At 34.3% G+C, this 18,863-nt stretch overlaps 1 protein-coding gene across 1 annotated transcript in view; it reads left to right on the top strand.

The window, feature by feature from the left end:
• The window catches only part of LOC108971641 (triple functional domain protein), a 69,460-nt gene that overhangs the window by 21,366 nt on the left and 29,231 nt on the right, over positions 1 to 18,863 (top strand). The window lies entirely within an intron of this gene.

Below are 18,863 nucleotides of genomic sequence, written 5' to 3'. Positions count from 1 at the left end.
TTTTTTTTTTTTTTTTTTGAAATTCCTGAATTTTTATATGAAGAAAGTTCACACAAAATTTCAAGTAAATCGGTTGTATAGAACTTGAGATAACCGTGTGGAAAAAAGTAGTTTCGAGAAAAACCCGACAAAAAAGTGAGTCAAATTTCAGGCAGTCTAAGTCATTTATTAGTGCGCTAGGTAGTGCGTCATTAAAGTAACTGTAGCTCTTAAAATAAGGGGATGCTTTGACACGTCACGTTCTATCATATTTCTGTATTTTGCTTTCATTTGATGACGAGACGAGTTGAAATCCGGGTGATTGTCCGCCTATTCGTCCGTYCAAGCTTTAACTGTAGTAAATAGATAAATATAATATATATATATCTTGATGAAACTACGGGTTCCTTAGTACAAAAAAAAAAATGCTACCACGCATGCAAAACGCCATCAACCTAAAACAACCAAGTTTGCTCAGCATATTATAAGAACTTCTACCGACGGTGTGAAAATTGATGAAATCGGAGGATAACCTCGCTCACTCCTCATTTAACGGTACTGTTAAAAACTACTAAAAGCGCAATAACACCGCAATTAAATACACCAGAGAGGGTATGAGAGGGATATATGGTACTTTTAGGTGAAATCCCTAATCTCGGGACCCGATTGACAATATTTAGTTCGTGGCATTTTAATCATATTCTTATGTGGGTAGTGTGAAAATAGACGAAATCGGACTTCAACCACCCTTATACTACTTTGCATATGCAAATATAAAACAATTTTTAATTCCATTTCATTATTTATCTTTCCAGTACACAAATCAAGAAGTAATAATTAATATAACGGTATACAGTTTTTCTMTAATAATATTTTTTACGTACTCCACCTTATGACCCAAAATTGTCCAAATCCAACCAAAACTGTTCAAGCCCCTTGGTACCGAACATGTCGACCCCCGTATCAATAGTTGACTTTTGATCAAAAACATCATTCAATGTGTAAGACATAAAATTGAAATACAGACAGAATCCTTTCTTGATAATAGTATTTCGGTGTATCAAAAATTGGTTAAATCGCTCCCTGAGCCCCCATATACCTAGTATAAAGTTTTCGAACTGCCTGGTGATTTTATACTGAATATTTCGGCCAATATTTGAGTTATCTCAATGAAAATTACAGAACTTGTTTTACTCATAACCGTTTATTTTTTTGCCAAAAATAATTACAAATTCCCTGGTCTTGATTTGTGCGAATTGCAAAAGTATAAAATATCTGAACGCCCTTTTTTACTTGTTAAATATTTGTTCTTTATTCGAAGTAAGAAAAAATGCAGTATTAAACTCAAGAGAGACTTTTCTAATAATACATTTTTTTTTATTTTTATTGGAAAATGTGTATAAAAAAGAAAGAAAAAGTATTGTGACAAAAAAATACCAGGAAATTGTAAATAAAACGCAAAATATTTAATTACTTATTCATTTATTTTGTCGCCTTCAAAGTGATCTCCACCAGATAAAATACACGCCAACAATTTTTTCAGTCCGAAATAGTTTTTATTATGGCCTTCAGCTCCTTCAGCAAATTTTCTTCGATCAAATGAAAATGGACTCATCGTGTAAAAAATAATAATACAAATAATTCCAAATAGAACTCCGTATTGACCGGTAAAAATCGCAACGCACTACTGAGRTGTACCGACTTAAGCAGCCGCTGTAAACAAACTGGTTGAGAGATTGAGCTCTTATTTGGCATATTAATTAAAGACAGTCCTATCAACTTAGTAAAATACATTTCTTTGAAATATCATTTATCCGGGAAATTAAATTACAAATTTCGGCTATTTTGTCACAATGCTTTTTCTTCCGCTTTTGAAAATTTGAGAGAATGCTAAAATAACCAGTAGATAAAAGGAAAACTGCACACTTATTGTGCCTAATTTTACAAAAATAGCTAACAATATTCATTTAAATCATTCCTTTAATTATCATAATTATACAAATTGCAAATTCACACAAAATATATATACTTTCTGACATCAAAGAAACCAATGCAAAATGTAAACAAACGTTAAATTTCAAGAAGTGGCGTCATTCATTTTTTGTTTCCTTAATGAGATAATAATTTTGTATCATTTTCTTTATGTCATAATCAAAAGAACTGAATGAATAAATGTACGAAAAGCCACCTCAACGATTAGATTTCTGGTTTTCGAACCCTCCTATGTTACAGTAGGGATGGTCCATTATTCAGACCTCTCGATACTGACTTAGAATTATCATTTMTTATTGCTAAAACTTGCCGTGCCTATTTTTATTTTTTAACTCAAACTTAATAGCTTCAAGTGCTCAAGCAAATGGCATGCGATTATTGTGTTAAAATAAAAAATCCCCCACGCTTGCACTGAAATGTGCGAAAAAGGGAGTGTACTAGAWATAGAAGTCTTGTGATAATGAGTTCGCGATAAATATAATTAATTTCAATGCACGTTCCTATAAAAGTATGCAATTTAAATTGAAATACATGTACTATGGTACAGCACATTTCAATAGCAATTAATTAGAAATTTATTTCTGCCAACATTTAAATACATACATATACAGAGACTGCTGGCTGGTGGGAGTTTCGAATTCTCGACAGATTGCAGCAAAAACTCATATATTGTGTCACAAACAATCTTTGAGAACCCCTTCGCTAACTGGGCTTATGCGTTTATAATATACACATACCATGTATAATTTCTAAATCGCAGGTATACACAGCATGGTATAGAATTGCTAGGCGGGAGAACAGGTTACCGCTGCTTGGTTACTCTTTGCATGGAACGGTTAACGGTGATTTTTATGACTGTAAATTGACTTTTTGAAAATTTAATTTCATCGTTATTTATTATTAGCTCCATGTTACATCTTTATGTACATATGTATGCCACCAACAGCTTTGTTTAAATCGTTTACATCAATTTGAGTGCCCCTTATCAGTTAACAACATCAAATTCCGTAAACAAACACATTTTATATATGACAGTGTATGCATTTATGTATGTGCATGTACTTCCATAAAAAATTTAAATAGTTGTGTGTATACCCAATGAGAAATTTTGATCGAATTATTCAAAGTTTATATTTGTTTATAATAAAATTTTTTTAAAGGAAAAACGTTTTGAAAGCAGCGTCGAAATTTTTTGCAATTTTTCAAAGGTCGTTTACTTTCTCTTATGCGCACCTATGAGTTTTCCTATATCTTTGGTTTCATATGTTGGACATGGAAAAATCAAAAATAAAAAAACAAAAAACATTAAAAATTTTCACAAATTGGGCTGCTAATAAAGCCGGGATCTAAAAAAATTGGCACGTGGCCATACCATGGAACTACGGAATAGTTGGCAAAAAGTTTCTTCACGAAACGGATTTATTAAAAATAGTATGGTTATATAGTTCCAGGCATAAACAAGCCTATAAAAAGTACGCTCCAAATATTTCAGATAAAACCGCCCTKAGAAATCGTGGGTTTCGTTTTGAAAAATACGGCTTCGAGAAAAACGCGTTTAAAATTTCAGTTCCGGTTGAACCAGTTTGAAGGTTTTTGTTGCTTACGCTAAGTTAAGCCAAAGGTGGTCATAGCATTAAGGCGTACATTGCGATAGAATATCTAAAGTTATGAGAGAAGGAATTTTTAAAACATCAATGGATTTGAAAAAAGTGTATATGGCTGCAAATTTTGCTCAGCAAYACTGCAAGCCACTTATGAGTTACTAAGGCCTTCAGAACTTTGATTACTAGGTTTTCAATGAATCCAAGGCAATATTAAATAAACTTGCTTATACATACATACATAACTATGTATGTGTATGCACATCGAAGCTTTTAAAGTCTCTAAATTAATCAGTAGCGAAATTTTGTGATGCTCTTTTGTAAGTTTTGCTTTCTAGTCGGGTATACGCATGTGATGTCTTTGCTGTCAACTAACTGTACATGTCAGCAATACTGATTGCTGAAGAGTCAAGGCAACATCTTTCGGATGCCTGACCAACAGCTTGTCAGTTGACACACATCCAAGGCAGACTGGTTGGTTTGGTGAGCTAAATGGTTGGTTGTATGCACAGCGCACATATTTACATAGATAAAAGCAAATTTAAGTTAGTTTAGAGAAAATGCGCGTGTTCTACAAATTCCTGCAACAAACTCGCAAACTTGTGTGTGAATATATTAGCGTGTATTAATGTGTGTGTGCATAACTGTGACAAAGGATCGCAGGAACTTGGGTTATGACACACACAAACACATACGCACAACTGAGTCAACATTTTGTGAAAATTATCGATTTTTAACTACTCACATGGGCACATATGTATATATATACCCACAATACATAAACACCATATACATATATATGTGTATATTTGTGGGTAACTGCTGTCTGCTTTTCGTGAGACTCCACTTCGCTTTGACCAACAACTGGCAATTATTTTTAACCGTTGTGAAGTGAGATGCGAAAGGGATAATATGTACAACAACAGCGACAACGACATTTAAGCCATTTTATGTAGTATTTGTAAGTTACTATATATGCTCATACACTTAACTGTATAAACGATTTTTTCTTTCTATTGGCAACAGCAACAACAACAAAACAACAGCAATTTTAATGGTGTATTAATTTTTAAATAGAATTTAAAATCGAACCATGTGTGGTGTGTTGGTTCGGATGGCACGAGCCGCACTTTAGTGAAACAGTCGTCGTCCAGAGCGCAAAGCATTCCGAACATTACTTTATTATTGAATTTAACTTATACACAACAAAAGAGTCCAAAAGGTCCAAAAAAGTTATACATACATGTATATTATATTTATGTGTGATTTCGGCGTTAGAAGCGACAGCGTTTAAGGTGTCGTGAGCGATATTATTTTTTGTTATAAATTAAGTGTACGGCTACATATCTGTGATTTATTTCAATATTAACGGTCTATTTTTGCCAAAGCAAAGCAAAAAGTATTCAATAAGTGAAAATTGTGAAATGCAACAAAAAAAAGTCGAGTACAAAATCAAATTAATACAAAGTTAAAGAAAAGCAAATCAAGAGAGCACGAAAATACTCAGAGAATTTGCAACAAATCACCAATTCATTAAGAAATCAAACCAAAGAAAGAAGCAACTACAAAATAAGTATAGAATACAAATAAAATTCTCAACGGTAGCTTTATTTTTTCGATTTTATATATAAAAAATATTAAAATTTAATTGTAAGAAAAAAAGAGGCGTAAAACACAGAGAGTCTAATAAAAACAAAAACACAAATGAAGACGGTAAAAAAATTAATAATCGAGCGCATCAGCAGTGTCGATCACTCAGATGGCAGCGCATCGCCCGGTGGCAGCAAGAAACCAACGGATAACAAACAGAAATCTGCTGGCGCCGGCGGTGGCAATAGCCCCAATTCGTCCACCAGGCCCATTGATGTACAACTAATGCCTAATACTGCTAGCAGCGGTGTTGTTGACATTCTTGGCGAGCCAATGGCCCCTTATGCCGTTGCTGATCCCTCGCCTAGCCCATCCATATGCCCTGAGACGCCCAGCGCTGAACTGCAGCCCATGACCGGTGGCAGCCGTTCGCCCTCCTCGGCCGCTACTGGCTACAACAGCRGCTCGCCCACATCTAATTCACCGTTTAATTTTACACCCGCCACCAATATGCCGGCAGGCGGCGCAACTGGCGTTTCGAATTCGCTCTCTGCACCGGCTATTAAACCGCAAAAGAGTCGTCGGAAAATCTCATTGCCCTGGTTCCGGCAAACGAGCGTCGTCAATAGTGGCTTAACACGTCAGTATACTATCGACTCGCCGGGCTCATTTCGCCTCTTTCGCCAGTCGAGTAATATATTTAAGGTTTGTGCTGAAATTTGATTTATGGTAATTCATTGTTTTAAGGTTAGAAGAGTGAGTAAAAGAAAGTGTGTTGATTTGATTTTGTATCCAATGACATAAATGAAAAGTAAGCGATTTGTTAGTGCGATGCTCTTGAAAAACTTTGTGATTTCTACTTTGTATCAGTAGTTTTCTCTGTAAAAAAAAGCATACATTTTGAAGATACCAAAAAAGGACTCTCTATTTACTATAAAGAAAGGTGTTACCGTGAACCCCAGTATCTCTAGTGACTTTTGGCCGAAAATATTGGCCAATGTATAGGATAARCAATTGAAATTTAAAGAGAATCTTTACTTATAATAATATATTCGTATATCAAAAATGGGTTAAATCGGGTCAATATTTCCCTGAGCCCTCATATACCTAATATAAAGTTTTTCGAACTTCCGGGTGACTTTACTCCATATGATTGATTATTGTAAACATCGTTTTTTGGTATGTGGAATGTAATACAATTCCCATTTTGTATGTCTGAATATATTTCAGTTCATTCGAGTTCTTTGTTGTGCGGCTTTGCATTGTCAGCTGTCGGCCACTTGCTCATTCTTTAAAGCGATCCCGTACATACATACATACCAACAAATGCAACTGTTGGAGAGATTCTTGAAATTAGCCACAGTTTTTCACTCTGTTGGGAATTTTATGCGGCCCATCTCTTGCTGTCAAATACTAAAATAAATTACTTTTATTTACTTTTAATAGCTGCAGTTAATGTTTCATTATATTCGTATTGCTTTACTCCTTCGTATACCTTCCGTGTTAGCCAGCCGCAATTATGTTAAGATCTAGAGAATATAGTGGTCAGGTCATGACATTAATGTTTTGGCTCAAAATAAACGACTTTACTACTCGAGCGTTATGCATAGGAGCATTTTTTTATTGAAAAATCCAAAAAGTTGGTCCATAGAGCCAAATAGATCCTTTAATTTTCGAAATACGGACTCAAAAATCAAGTCATTTGTTCCATAAAAAGTGATGGTACCGCAAATCGTGATAATATAATAGTATGGAAAGTCATAAGGCCCATCTAAATTAAAACGTTTTTCATCAGTAAAGACAACTGAACAAACTTGATTTTTAGACGCTTTAGGTGTTTTGCATTTCTCATTGTACGCTGAATATTTGAAAGGCTTGCCGGAGTAACTAATTCCTTAACCTAAGCTGCAAACTTATTCGAATTTGAAGCAATTCTAAAATGTTGCGTACTGATTGTTCAGATAGTGATTTTTCCGCTGAAGTGTGACSTTCCAATAAGCTTAGAGCTACTATAGCTTTTCCGATTTTTACTTTAAATTACCATATTACCATAGACATTTCTGGAATCTTTGAATGTACAGTTATTTTCTGTGGACAATACATGATTATAAATATAAAAATGTATTAATAATAATCTAAGACCAACAGTGTATTTACATTTGAGCCAAAAGTACCGCATTCAATAGAAATACTGAGTTGTGCGTGATTTCCCATTTCAGCCCTCACACAACCTCACCCGCCTGCCCATTCAGTTTTAGCATCATTTTCCTCGCGTAAAATTCCTGAATGTGCGTACCACCTGCCACAATTAAACAATCTAATGCATAAATATTGTGATTTCTACGAAAGTAAGTCATAACGTTCAGCCAATTCTCTCGCAATGGATTCGCAATCAAAAACCCGAAGCCAAAWTTTTTTACGGGGCATTAAGGTATTTCATTTGTTTGAATTATCTTGCATTTGTTTATATTTGTTTTCACCAGCAGCAGTGGTGCTTCAATGATAGGACTAAGAATATCAAATTGTTCATGATTTCCTCAAAGTAATTAAATAACAAATTGTTCGTTGAAGTTTAATTTTTAGCTTGCTCAAAGAAATTAAGGAAGTATTCAGTAAAAAATTTTGTTGGCCATTGTGGTCATCTTAATTCTATAAGATCTTCCCCAACGGATATAATATGTTACATATTTGCAGCCTTCATCTCGAAAAAAAACTTATTTTTTTAAATTTATTTCAAAGCGATCTGTCGTAAATTCTAAAATTTGTAAAATTTTAGTTAGCCTATTATACGGTCTGACTATAAAGGTTCTCARCACAAACTTGCCAATTTTCCATACCCTTATTATTATCTTTGGCTGAGGTGGTCTGAGGCATTTCCAGCGAATTTTAGATATTCGGTTTCAGCTCATTTTTAGAGCGTCATTACCAAATTGTCAACTTCATATTCAGAAACCCGCATTTCGTCCCCAGTGATAATGCGTTTAATGAATTTAAGGTCCTCTCATATGTTGTCAAGCATTTCTATTGCGGCCTTATATAAAGTAAATCAGGTTTCTAACAATGACACACTTCACACCCAAAACATTAACTAAAATGTGTTGAATTGATGAAAACTCCCAATTCTTTTTGGAATATTTTCAATATTCTAATTAATTGGCATATTTTTTTCTTTCTTGCGAACATAAAAAAGGTTGTACCAATGCGCAAAATAAAATTCGGGCTAGTCCGAGTCAAAATTGATCAAATGTAGATGCATGCATAAATGTTTCAAATTTTTTTTCCAATTTTTTTAACTGAAACCCTTTCCCAAAAAATATGCCTTAAAWATTAATATTAAATCATTTTGCTACTTTCTGCATAGACTGTATATTTATATTCACTATGTATTTRTGAACTTTTTCTTAAAGCATAGAAAATTTTGAATGTTTACAAGCCAAATGATTAAAGTACTTGGCAGCCTCCGCGTCTGGCTGCCTTATTGTGTCTGTCTCTGCAATGTACGTGTATGTGTGTGCGGTTGCTTATATATTCAATTTATTGGAAATCCTTGAAGAATATGCACAAATGCGAAATGATGCAAAACATATCATATCTAAGACTATTATAAGAGTAAGAGAGCCTTATTTCAATGATACCACACCTCATTTTTGAAAATTACGTTGTTAGCTAAAAGCTTTATGCGATCTTACAAAAATCTAGCGACACATGTACAAACATACATATGTATAGTAAATATATAAACTTCTGCTCTGTCATACATTCATTCATTGAAAACCTAATGCGAATTACGAATTCTGTGAAATGAAATTGTGCTCATGTTATTTCCCATTTGGAAAGCGTCCAACACATAAAGCTTTTTATTTTTATAAGAGCCATATGTTTACATGTGCTTACCAGCATATCTCCATTGACAAATGCATATCAAGAGACATAAACACATCTGTATGTAGACAACAACGTAGAAACTTTTTAAGTGGGCGATTTCAGCAGAAAATTAGCGCCTCAAGCGAACACAGCAACAAAAGATTTGCATTCATATACCTACAGATGGGTATGCTAATTTGCCCACATCTCTGCTAAAGCTACTTGAATATGGACGAATAAGTAGTTATACCTRTACTGCTTTCACTCGAATACCCTCGGTATGTAATAAGTGATAATAGTGCTCAAGGCTTTCACAGCCTTTATCAACWGTTTGCAGTGTACCACACATAACAAGTAGAAGGGAGACAGTTTCTGTATTCGTAAATAAAATGAAATATTTTCTTGATTTTTTATAATACAAAAACAAACCATATGTTTTATATTTTRCAAATATTCGATGGAACTAAAGTTATGTTTAAAATCAAATATAATACATAGAAATGCGGGCTTGAGATCAAGTTTTGGTTGCAAAATACTCGTATAAGCTTAACTAGGTACTTTACTATAGTTTTAGGCGCATTTAAGTCGAAATATTTGTATTAATCATCATCAACTTATATTACATTATTATACTTTCAAGTAAGGTATTGGGCGTAAAAGTACTGAAGAGCTGACAAGTTGAATATTAGGAAAAATGTAAAGGTTTTTAGCGCTACAAAATTTTTTTTTWAAATGAAACCAATTCGATTGTGACATTCGCTGTCTGGCTTGTGACCCGTTCTGTTTTTTCAGAATGCAGTGGTGACTCATGGATAACATGGGGATTTTACTACTATACTTACTACTAATATTTTCAAACTCGGCGCACCCCGTAAATCACTATACAATTTTATGCCACAATTCTAAACCGAAAGCATCAAAAGCGACAGCGATTTTCATTTATTCTCCACATGGCTACCCCTAATGAGCACCGTGCACTTTCGAATTCTTTGTCGTTACGATGCTTGCAAGGACGAATTGTTGGGTATTTTCCAGCACATGCACCCATTCAAGCAAACATGGTTCACCTGAGAATATAAGTGCAGCACATTGACTGCAGCTGCGGATCCTCCCACGTATTTACATACAATATATATATACAAAATTATCCAAATATATATAATATATATATATTTCGTCAACTAAAATGCAAAMCAATTTATCAACAAAAAAATCGATATTGAGTTCTTTATTGGTTACGATTCACTATATCATATATATGGAACATAAAATTTTCGGCTTCCKCTGTCAGATATAAGCAATGTATAACCGTTTTATAATCAAACCCAAAGATTTGTTTTAATATAAGTAGTTTTTCCTTCGCCTGTAAACCTATGAAAAGTGATGTTACGTTATTTTGCTTTTTAGGTGACAATATACAGATGTGAATATGTACAGGCACATCATTAAAGCCATTAACGTATCAATGCTAATATAAATGATATACCATTACTACGCCATTACCCATACAAAACTTCTGGAGGAAACTCGAGCTTTTGCCGTTGGTGGCGTTGCTGTTCTTTCGGTTGTATGTATAAGAATTCTATGCAAAGACCAATTGCTCGGGCACTCCTTTTGCTAGTAACTTTGCGCTTGTGTACACATATGTATGTATATTGTCTTACTGTTGGCACAATCAACTGAGCAAATAGTTAGTTGAGCGGGTAAAACCCATTGACTCCTCGCAGTGACACTTGGCATTTTTATGCACATGCATCTGTTTCCGGAKGGGGAATCTTCTAAAGATAATGCCAGGGTGGGACTGGTAGCATGCACGATTCATATTGAGTACAGCTCTTTCGGGACCACGCCCAGAAACAGTATGCCTACGTACTAAACCCTTAACTCCGGCTGCTGTAGCTTGTATTCGGACCTGCGGGACTGTTAAGCACTACTTCGGAGGACCAAGCTGGGCGATAACTGCCACTTCACGACCTACCTCCAAGGTTATTCATGTGGTCTTATGCTTCTGCGCTGTCTTTCTTTCATTCTGAGTTCTATGAGCGCTATTGCACTCCATTCTTTCATTATAGCCCAAACCAGCTGTGATCGCAGCATGTGACTAACTATGCTGTCGGGCATCATTCTTTCATTTGTTAGTTTTTCAATGGTCTCTCTCTCTCCACTGCATATCTCGTGCAGTGTGCTCTGCGTTTTCTACGGCATTTCCTCAGAAAGAACAGTGCGTTTCGTCATCATGGCCAAGTTTGAATGTTGAAAACTAAACAAAAGTATTACTTGTGTGTTTCGATGAAAGCAACTTTTAGAAGAAATAATTGCAAGTATTTAATAAGTGACGTCATGATATTATACTTAGTAGAMAAAATGCATTCGGCATCGATACTTCGAGCACATACAAGGTCTGGCGCAAAAGAATCAAGACTGTTAAAAAAAACAACAAAAAATATTTTCAAAAGTTATATTTTTTTTTAATTAAAAGTAGTTTCCTTGCGCTTCGGTACAGCGTTTAGCCCGGTCAATTAGCATTTAAAATGAGTGTTTAAGGTCATTTTTCAGAAAGCTCTTGAGAATATTGGTCGTCGCCTTTTGGATAGCTGAAATGTCCTGAAACCAGTGTCCTTTTATGGGCAAATGAAGTTTTCCAAATAGGTAAAAATCAGAGGGTGCCAGATCAGGTGAGTAGGGTGAGTGATTAATGGTTAATATGGAGGTTTTTGTCAAAAAATCAGTGACAAACGTCGACCGATCCCACGGCGCATTATTGTGCAACAGGCGCCAGGACCCTGCCTCACGGTATTGTGATCGAGCACGRCGAATGCGTGACAAAAGACGCTTCCYAACACCAAGGTAAAACACAGCCTTAATCGTTTGGCCAGGTGGGACGAACTCTCGGTGTACAATACCCTCGGAATCGTAAAAACAAATCAGAATTGTCTTTACTTTTGACTTCTGAAGACGACTTTTTTTGGCCCTACTTCTGATTGTCACAGAGATCCWCCTTTGAAATGTTTCAGTAAACGTTTTCCCAAGTTTAAAACAAAATTTAATATTTGCTCTTTGTTCAAAATGCATTTTACGGCCGATGACCAAAAGCTGCTGTCACTTTTTAATCGATAACATCGATTGTAGTTATCCAATTGTCTTAAAACTTTTACGAAATGTCAACAAAAGATCAAACTTTTTATTTCATATACCCACCAATAGGTGGCGCCGACAGAAACGGTTATATTTAAAAARTTCTGTTTCTTTTGCGACAGACCTTGTATTCTGCTAAATTAGTCTGTGGTGTGCTTTTGGCAACTTTTTAAAGCTTTCGTAAGAAGCATTATTAATTAAATAATTRTTATTATTAGCTGAACTAATTGGTTAGACAATTATAGGCTTTTGACATCTGCTAAAAAAATGGACTAGGAGTTAACCCGACCAAACAGAACTGATGCTATTCACAAGCAGAACCAAAATACCTCAGTTTCAACTTCGGGTACTAAACGGTACAACACTCACTCTATCCCCCACAGCTAAATACTTGAGGGTGGAGATTGACACCAAACTGTCCTGGAAAACAAATATAGGAAAAAAGAATAAACAAAGCATACATGGCCTACCATACTTGTAAGAGAATCGTCAATAAGAATTGGGGGCCTCAAACCAAGTATAATCATGTGGATGTATACGGCTGCCATAAGACCTATACTTACATATATATGGAGCTCTGGTATGATGATATCGAAGATAGGTTTTTACAGTACGGTTGCCACCAAAAATTGTGCAAATATATTCAATTAAATGCATTCAGTATTTCCAAATTTGTCTTATTTAAAAGCTATTTTATTAAGAATTCCAYAAATTTTTATTTGAATCCTTTCGGTCTATAATTAATTTCAATTATTTCATGCCCGTGTGAGTTCTTTTTCCTGTTTAAATTAGTTTTATTTTTGAAAAAGAAGTATTATAGAAGTGAGTTAATACTATAGATGAATGCAGAAAATGAACGAAAGACTAGCCAAATTTTGGTTTTGGCAAAATGACGGATATCCAAATACGCTCGTATCTCTGAAACTAATTGCGAATATGTGTATATGCATATGTATGCAAATAAAAAAATATATGTTTTTAAATATACGAGACGATATAACCCCTTAAGCGCAATGTGCCTAATTTAGCGGTTAATCAAAAGCCTAATTCGACTGTTATTGCATCCAAGCGGAAAAGGTGCTGAATTTTACGATTTGAAAGGATTATAAAATTTATATTCATCCAATTGCTTCACACCTTATTTCATTATTGGAAATTATGTTATAATAATTACATTTTTTTAATTTGAATTTCAAAACATTGAAGTGCTTGACATTTCAAAGGTCACGCTTGTTTTCATAATTGCGGACGCGCGCATCTTCAGCGCTCCTTCACTGGCACGCTCACATCAACGTGTTAATATCGTAAATTGATGTTTTAACACCTGCTGGCAGCACATCCACTCACACGTCCATGAAATAATCGAAATAAACAAATATATTTTATATATCTTATATATGTATTTGATGCATACATACATATGTTTATTAAACACCAAACCATACCTGCTATCTTATGTACACATTTGTTTATATACATATATGTGTATGAATGTAAATTTGCACAATGCATTTCGTTTGTTCGCTATCCATTTGTATTAATGTGTATGTGCAGGTGTGAGTGAAAGCTTGATAGTCCATCTTTTTTATTGTGACAAGTTATAGTTAATTTCTCGGAAACCACAACAAACATGCGATACTTCTCTGCATACATACATAGACACACTCATACATGCATATATATGTATATATTTGTTTATGCGCTTTTCGAAGCATATATACACATATAAATTCTCTTTAGTTTTGTTTCCTGCGAAACACTCGTTGTTCGCTTGGCGCAAAAGCTCTACACACACACAGACATACAAATATGTATACAAACATATGTACATAAGTTGGTTGATTGCATGCTAAAGCTTGTATCCAGCTTTCAAGAAATGTAAAAACTTCATATAAAAAACGCTTAAGAAACGGTCAAGTAACTTTCCTGCGATAAATTTACTTGTGCTAGTATGCAGCTCTAAAGTAATCTAGTACTAATTTTTAATACCTTTTTTCAATAAAATGCGAATATGGCAAACCTGGTTTTGCGAAGAAACATCAAATCAACAATTGTTTCTTGAAGGAAATTCAAAGCAATCGTTAAAYTCATCCTAAATCAGTTAAATTCATTATTATGAAGTATATTTATTTTTGAAATGTTGTATAAAACTTACCCAATCATCAAAAACATTCCTTAATTTGCAATGAAAAACTTTATGTTGTGACTTTCGAAAGTTTAATATTTGCTTCATGTACCTGTAATCTCAAAGGAGCCGAGCCACAAAGCTCATCAACACACACAATCTTGTGTACAGGATATTCGTACAGGTGGGAGCTTCAATACACCATATTTGTTTACAAGTGTATGTATGCATGGGTATGGGTTGCGAAAATTGAAATTGTGCGATGTTTAGTTTGGAGTGTAATATAAGCAAACAAGTGTACTTATATGAAAATACATATATATGTACTTATATGGTAACGAATTAGGCAGAATTGAACAAGTGAGTGTTGTTGCAGCATTGCGCAACAAAAAATTAATTAAAAAAAAAAAATTGTGAAATGTGGAATCATGGTATAATTATTTGAGAAAATTTTAAAAGTGAGATTTTGTTTACTATTACAGAATTAACCACTTGAGCTTCTTCGGTATGCCAATGAGTTAATGTCTCTGAAATGTCACATACTATATATTTAATATTTCCTTGTGAATGTGAGTTCATTTCTATCAACTCATTTCTAGTGAATTTTTTTTCGATTGTTGATTACTTATACATTAATATTTAATACACTTGATATATTTTATTTAATCTAGCTTTTTTCTCTAGGTTTTCTTTCTCTTCTTCCTGAATATTAGAATTACTTATAATATTATTATTTTAAACTCACATGTAAGAAATGGAAATAAATAATTTTATTGATCAGTTAAAGCAGTCAGCTTTTCTTTAAATAGTTAACATAACGTTAATGCATATATGTGATTATTATGCATATAATAAAATAAAAACGGTGTTAACTTCGGCTGCTCCAAAGCTATAATTCCCTAACAAGCGCATTTTGATAGTACATATAAAGGTGTAAACAAATTTATTTTTCTTGATTTTGATCATTCAGTTTCTATGGCAGATATATGCTACTGTCCGATCTGAACAATTTCTTCGAGGGTTTTACCGGTGCCTTTAAGAATAGTTCTTAACAAATTTTATGTTGTCAATAAAAAATAGTTTCCTTTATAGAACTTGGACGTCACGACCTGTATCTATACATAAACATACATATATACTTTACAATGTTAAAAACTTTCGTGGCAAACTTATCAAATCTTATTCAGGGCATAAAAATGCGTTAAATTTAAAAAATGAATTTAATAAAAAATTTAATATACTGAAATAATTCTTGAGATCATGTTTTTTTGTGTGATTTTATTTAACATGAAATATACTGCCAACCCGCTAATTATATAATACTTGTGTCATTAATAAAATTTGGCAGCAGGAAAATATTTACACAAATTATTTAAGGCAAATAGGCCTTGTTTTAACAAATTCTCGCTGAATTAATGTTTTGTTAGGCAAAATATCCATGTTTAAGAAAATGTAAACCAATGTAAAGAAATTTATGGCGGATTGAAATAATTAATATTCGTATTTTCAGAAAAAAATTGAATTGATTGGAATTGTTTAAAAATATTTTTTAGTAACCGCTAAGGGTGGGTTTAAAATTAACAATATATTTATTAGGATGTCAAATATCTCCCATCCGCCTTTTTGTCTTTTGAATTTCGCACCTATGTATGTATGTATAAACCGCTACAGAGCTCGTATCTGGCAATACTGTATATCTTTGAAAGGTCTTGACATAACCTACAAAACGACGCTGTGCATGATTAGTTTGCATGTTGCGTTCAACGGTTATAGACGTGTAAACATGGAATTCACTAACGCCGAAATGCACGCTATTTTAAAGTTTTCCTTCGTTAAAGACAAATCCGCTAGAGAAAGGTTCCGTGAGATTAATGTTGTTTTGGGGGACGGTACTCTGCCACTTCGAACTGCGAACGAATGGTTTCGACGATTCAGAGCGGGTGAAAACGACACCATGGATAAGCYACCCGCCGAAAGACCTGTGACGACGAATACCGATCAAATCATGGAAAACATCGTGTTAGACCGGCATGTGGCATCTCGTGACATCGCCCAGAAGGTGGAAGTTAGTCACCATATCATTTTAAACCATCTGTAGACGGTTGGATACACAAAAAAGCTTGATGTTTGGGTGCTGCATGATTTGACACAAAAAAAAACTTCTGAACYAAATCAGCTCCTGCGATATGCTGCTGAAACGAACGAACCCAACYCTTTTTGAAGAGTATGGTGACTGGCGATGATAAAAGGATCACATACGACAATATCAATCGAAACGATCCCAAACAGTGGTCAAGCCGGGATTGACGGCCAGGATGGTTTTGCTGTGTGTTTGGTGGGATTGGAAGGGAATCATCCACTATGAGCTATTCCCATATGGCCCGAGGCTTAATTCTACCATCTACTGCGAAAAACTGAAGCGCTTGARGAAGGCGATCGACCAGAAGCGTCCAGAATTGTCCAACAGGAAGGAAGTAGCGTTCCACCAGGACAACGCCAGACCACACACTTCGTTGATGACTCGTCAGCAGCTACGGGAGCTCTGATGGGAGGCTTTATCGCATCCACGATATAGCCAAGTGATTACCACCTGTTCCTGTCCATGGCGATCGCCCTTGTTGGTGTAAAGTTGAGCTCAAAAGAGGCTTGTGAAAAGTGGCTGTCCCAGTTCTTCGCAAATAAGGAGGGGGGCTTCTACGAGCGRGATATTTTGAGGTTGCCGTCTAGATGGAAACAGATTAATGAACGAAACAGCGCACATAAACCATTGAATAAAGAGCAAGRAGGCGGAAGAGAGATATTTGGCAACCTAAATGTTTAATTAAAYTCTGTTAATGTTTTATAATTACAAAACTGCATCAAGGAGGTGCCCATTTTAAGTATTTACTCAAGCATGCAAACATTTTTAAATATTTTCATTGTATTATAGTAATTTTACAATGATAAGTTTATAAATGTGCATGCTAAAACTTAGAACTGAGTCGTTGGAAAACTTGTCGTGTACGACAGGTCGCATGAGTGATTTTTAATATCTGTACTCACTACTCAAGTGTTTACTCACTACCATACCCCCGTTTTTTCAKTAATTCACTCATTATCAGTTTATTAACAAACAAAAAATGCAAGTGTTGCTTATGTTTAAATATACATATCTTTCAATCCGATTTATATTGCTGACAATTATTCAAGGTTCGTGGATATAGTCAACAAAGCACTGCCAGCCTGTTTGAAAAAGTAACTTTTTTGTATAAACACAAAAACTTGTTATGACCTTCATTTAATAATAATCAATGGTTGATCCAGTACCTTGCTACGTAACGGTTTAATTACTTAAATAATATTTTTTTATTTACATATTTAAAAGCTCAAATGTGATTAGCTTTAACACTTTCCGGTTTAGCTGCGACAGGGCGTATGAGTGACTTTTATTTTCATATTCATTTCATGCGATATAATAAAAATGTCATGAAGTATAAAAGTCAATCTTGAACTATTTCATATTAGTTTATGAAAAAATAGCTTTTTTATGCAAACTTTCAATTATTTCCTATCTGATGTTTAACGCGTAAACCTAATGGTGTTAATTTCATATCTTTGTTTTTACTAAATATTTTGATAAATATTCTACGAAAATATAGCAATTAGCGCTAATTGACAAATCATTACAGAACTTTTTTCTATAATTTCATCACGAATTTGATGCTCTAGCTCATTAGGACCAATAATCAGCTGTCGGTTTGACAAACTCTTGAATTTCCGTGAAATGTTCATCAATTGTCCTAATTTGGGGAAAATCTTCTTATCAGACTTTGTGTTATAAAATAAACAAACACTTGCCCTACACTGACCGTTAATTTAATTCAATCTATAATTTATTCCAATCTATGCAAACCATATTTATATTGTCTTTACGGATAGCCAATTTTAATCAATAAACATCATCGTCTATTCATTCTTACCAATTATAGTCCATTTACAGCTACAAGGGTACACGGCACCAGCACACAGAACTAGAAGCACCACTCATTGATACGGATTTCTTCAGCGAAACGTACATACATATCTATACAGTATATGCATGTTTAACTCATGAGTAATTAATTCCAACAATGTATCACAAAAAAGATTTAGCAACGTCTGAATAAATAGCTGAGTGGATGGGCTTGTTAGTAGCAGCCATTGTATGTGTATATTTGTGTATGTGTGTGTGTGTGCATTATGCTGGAAATAGCAAGATGAAAAGCTTGTTTGATGAAGTGAAAATGATACGCTACCACATCACTTACACTCATAGTTAGAATTTATAACTTATAGGACAATGCAGCGTTGAGATTATACACTGCTTTTGTTGTTGCAAAAATATGATACGCTTGCAAAGACCGATAAAGGTTTCACTGTTTGATATTTTTGACGAGTTTTTAAACTGTGAAATAATTACCATGAAATATTTAAGTCACTTATGGTGGCTTCATTTTATAAAAGCTAGAATGGATTGCGAATTGATTCCAAAATACTATCAGCAATCTATTGAAAAAGAAATTATCCTAAAACTTGTTATTTTTCGCAATTATATTAAA

Source organism: Bactrocera latifrons, unplaced genomic scaffold (genome assembly GCF_001853355.1).
Source record: "Bactrocera latifrons isolate USDA-ARS-PBARC rearing strain unplaced genomic scaffold, ASM185335v1 scaffold_35, whole genome shotgun sequence".
NCBI lineage: Eukaryota > Metazoa > Arthropoda > Insecta > Diptera > Tephritidae > Bactrocera > Bactrocera latifrons.
Note: the sequence above shows the minus strand (reverse complement) of the source record. Positions and strands in the feature narration are given on the sequence as shown.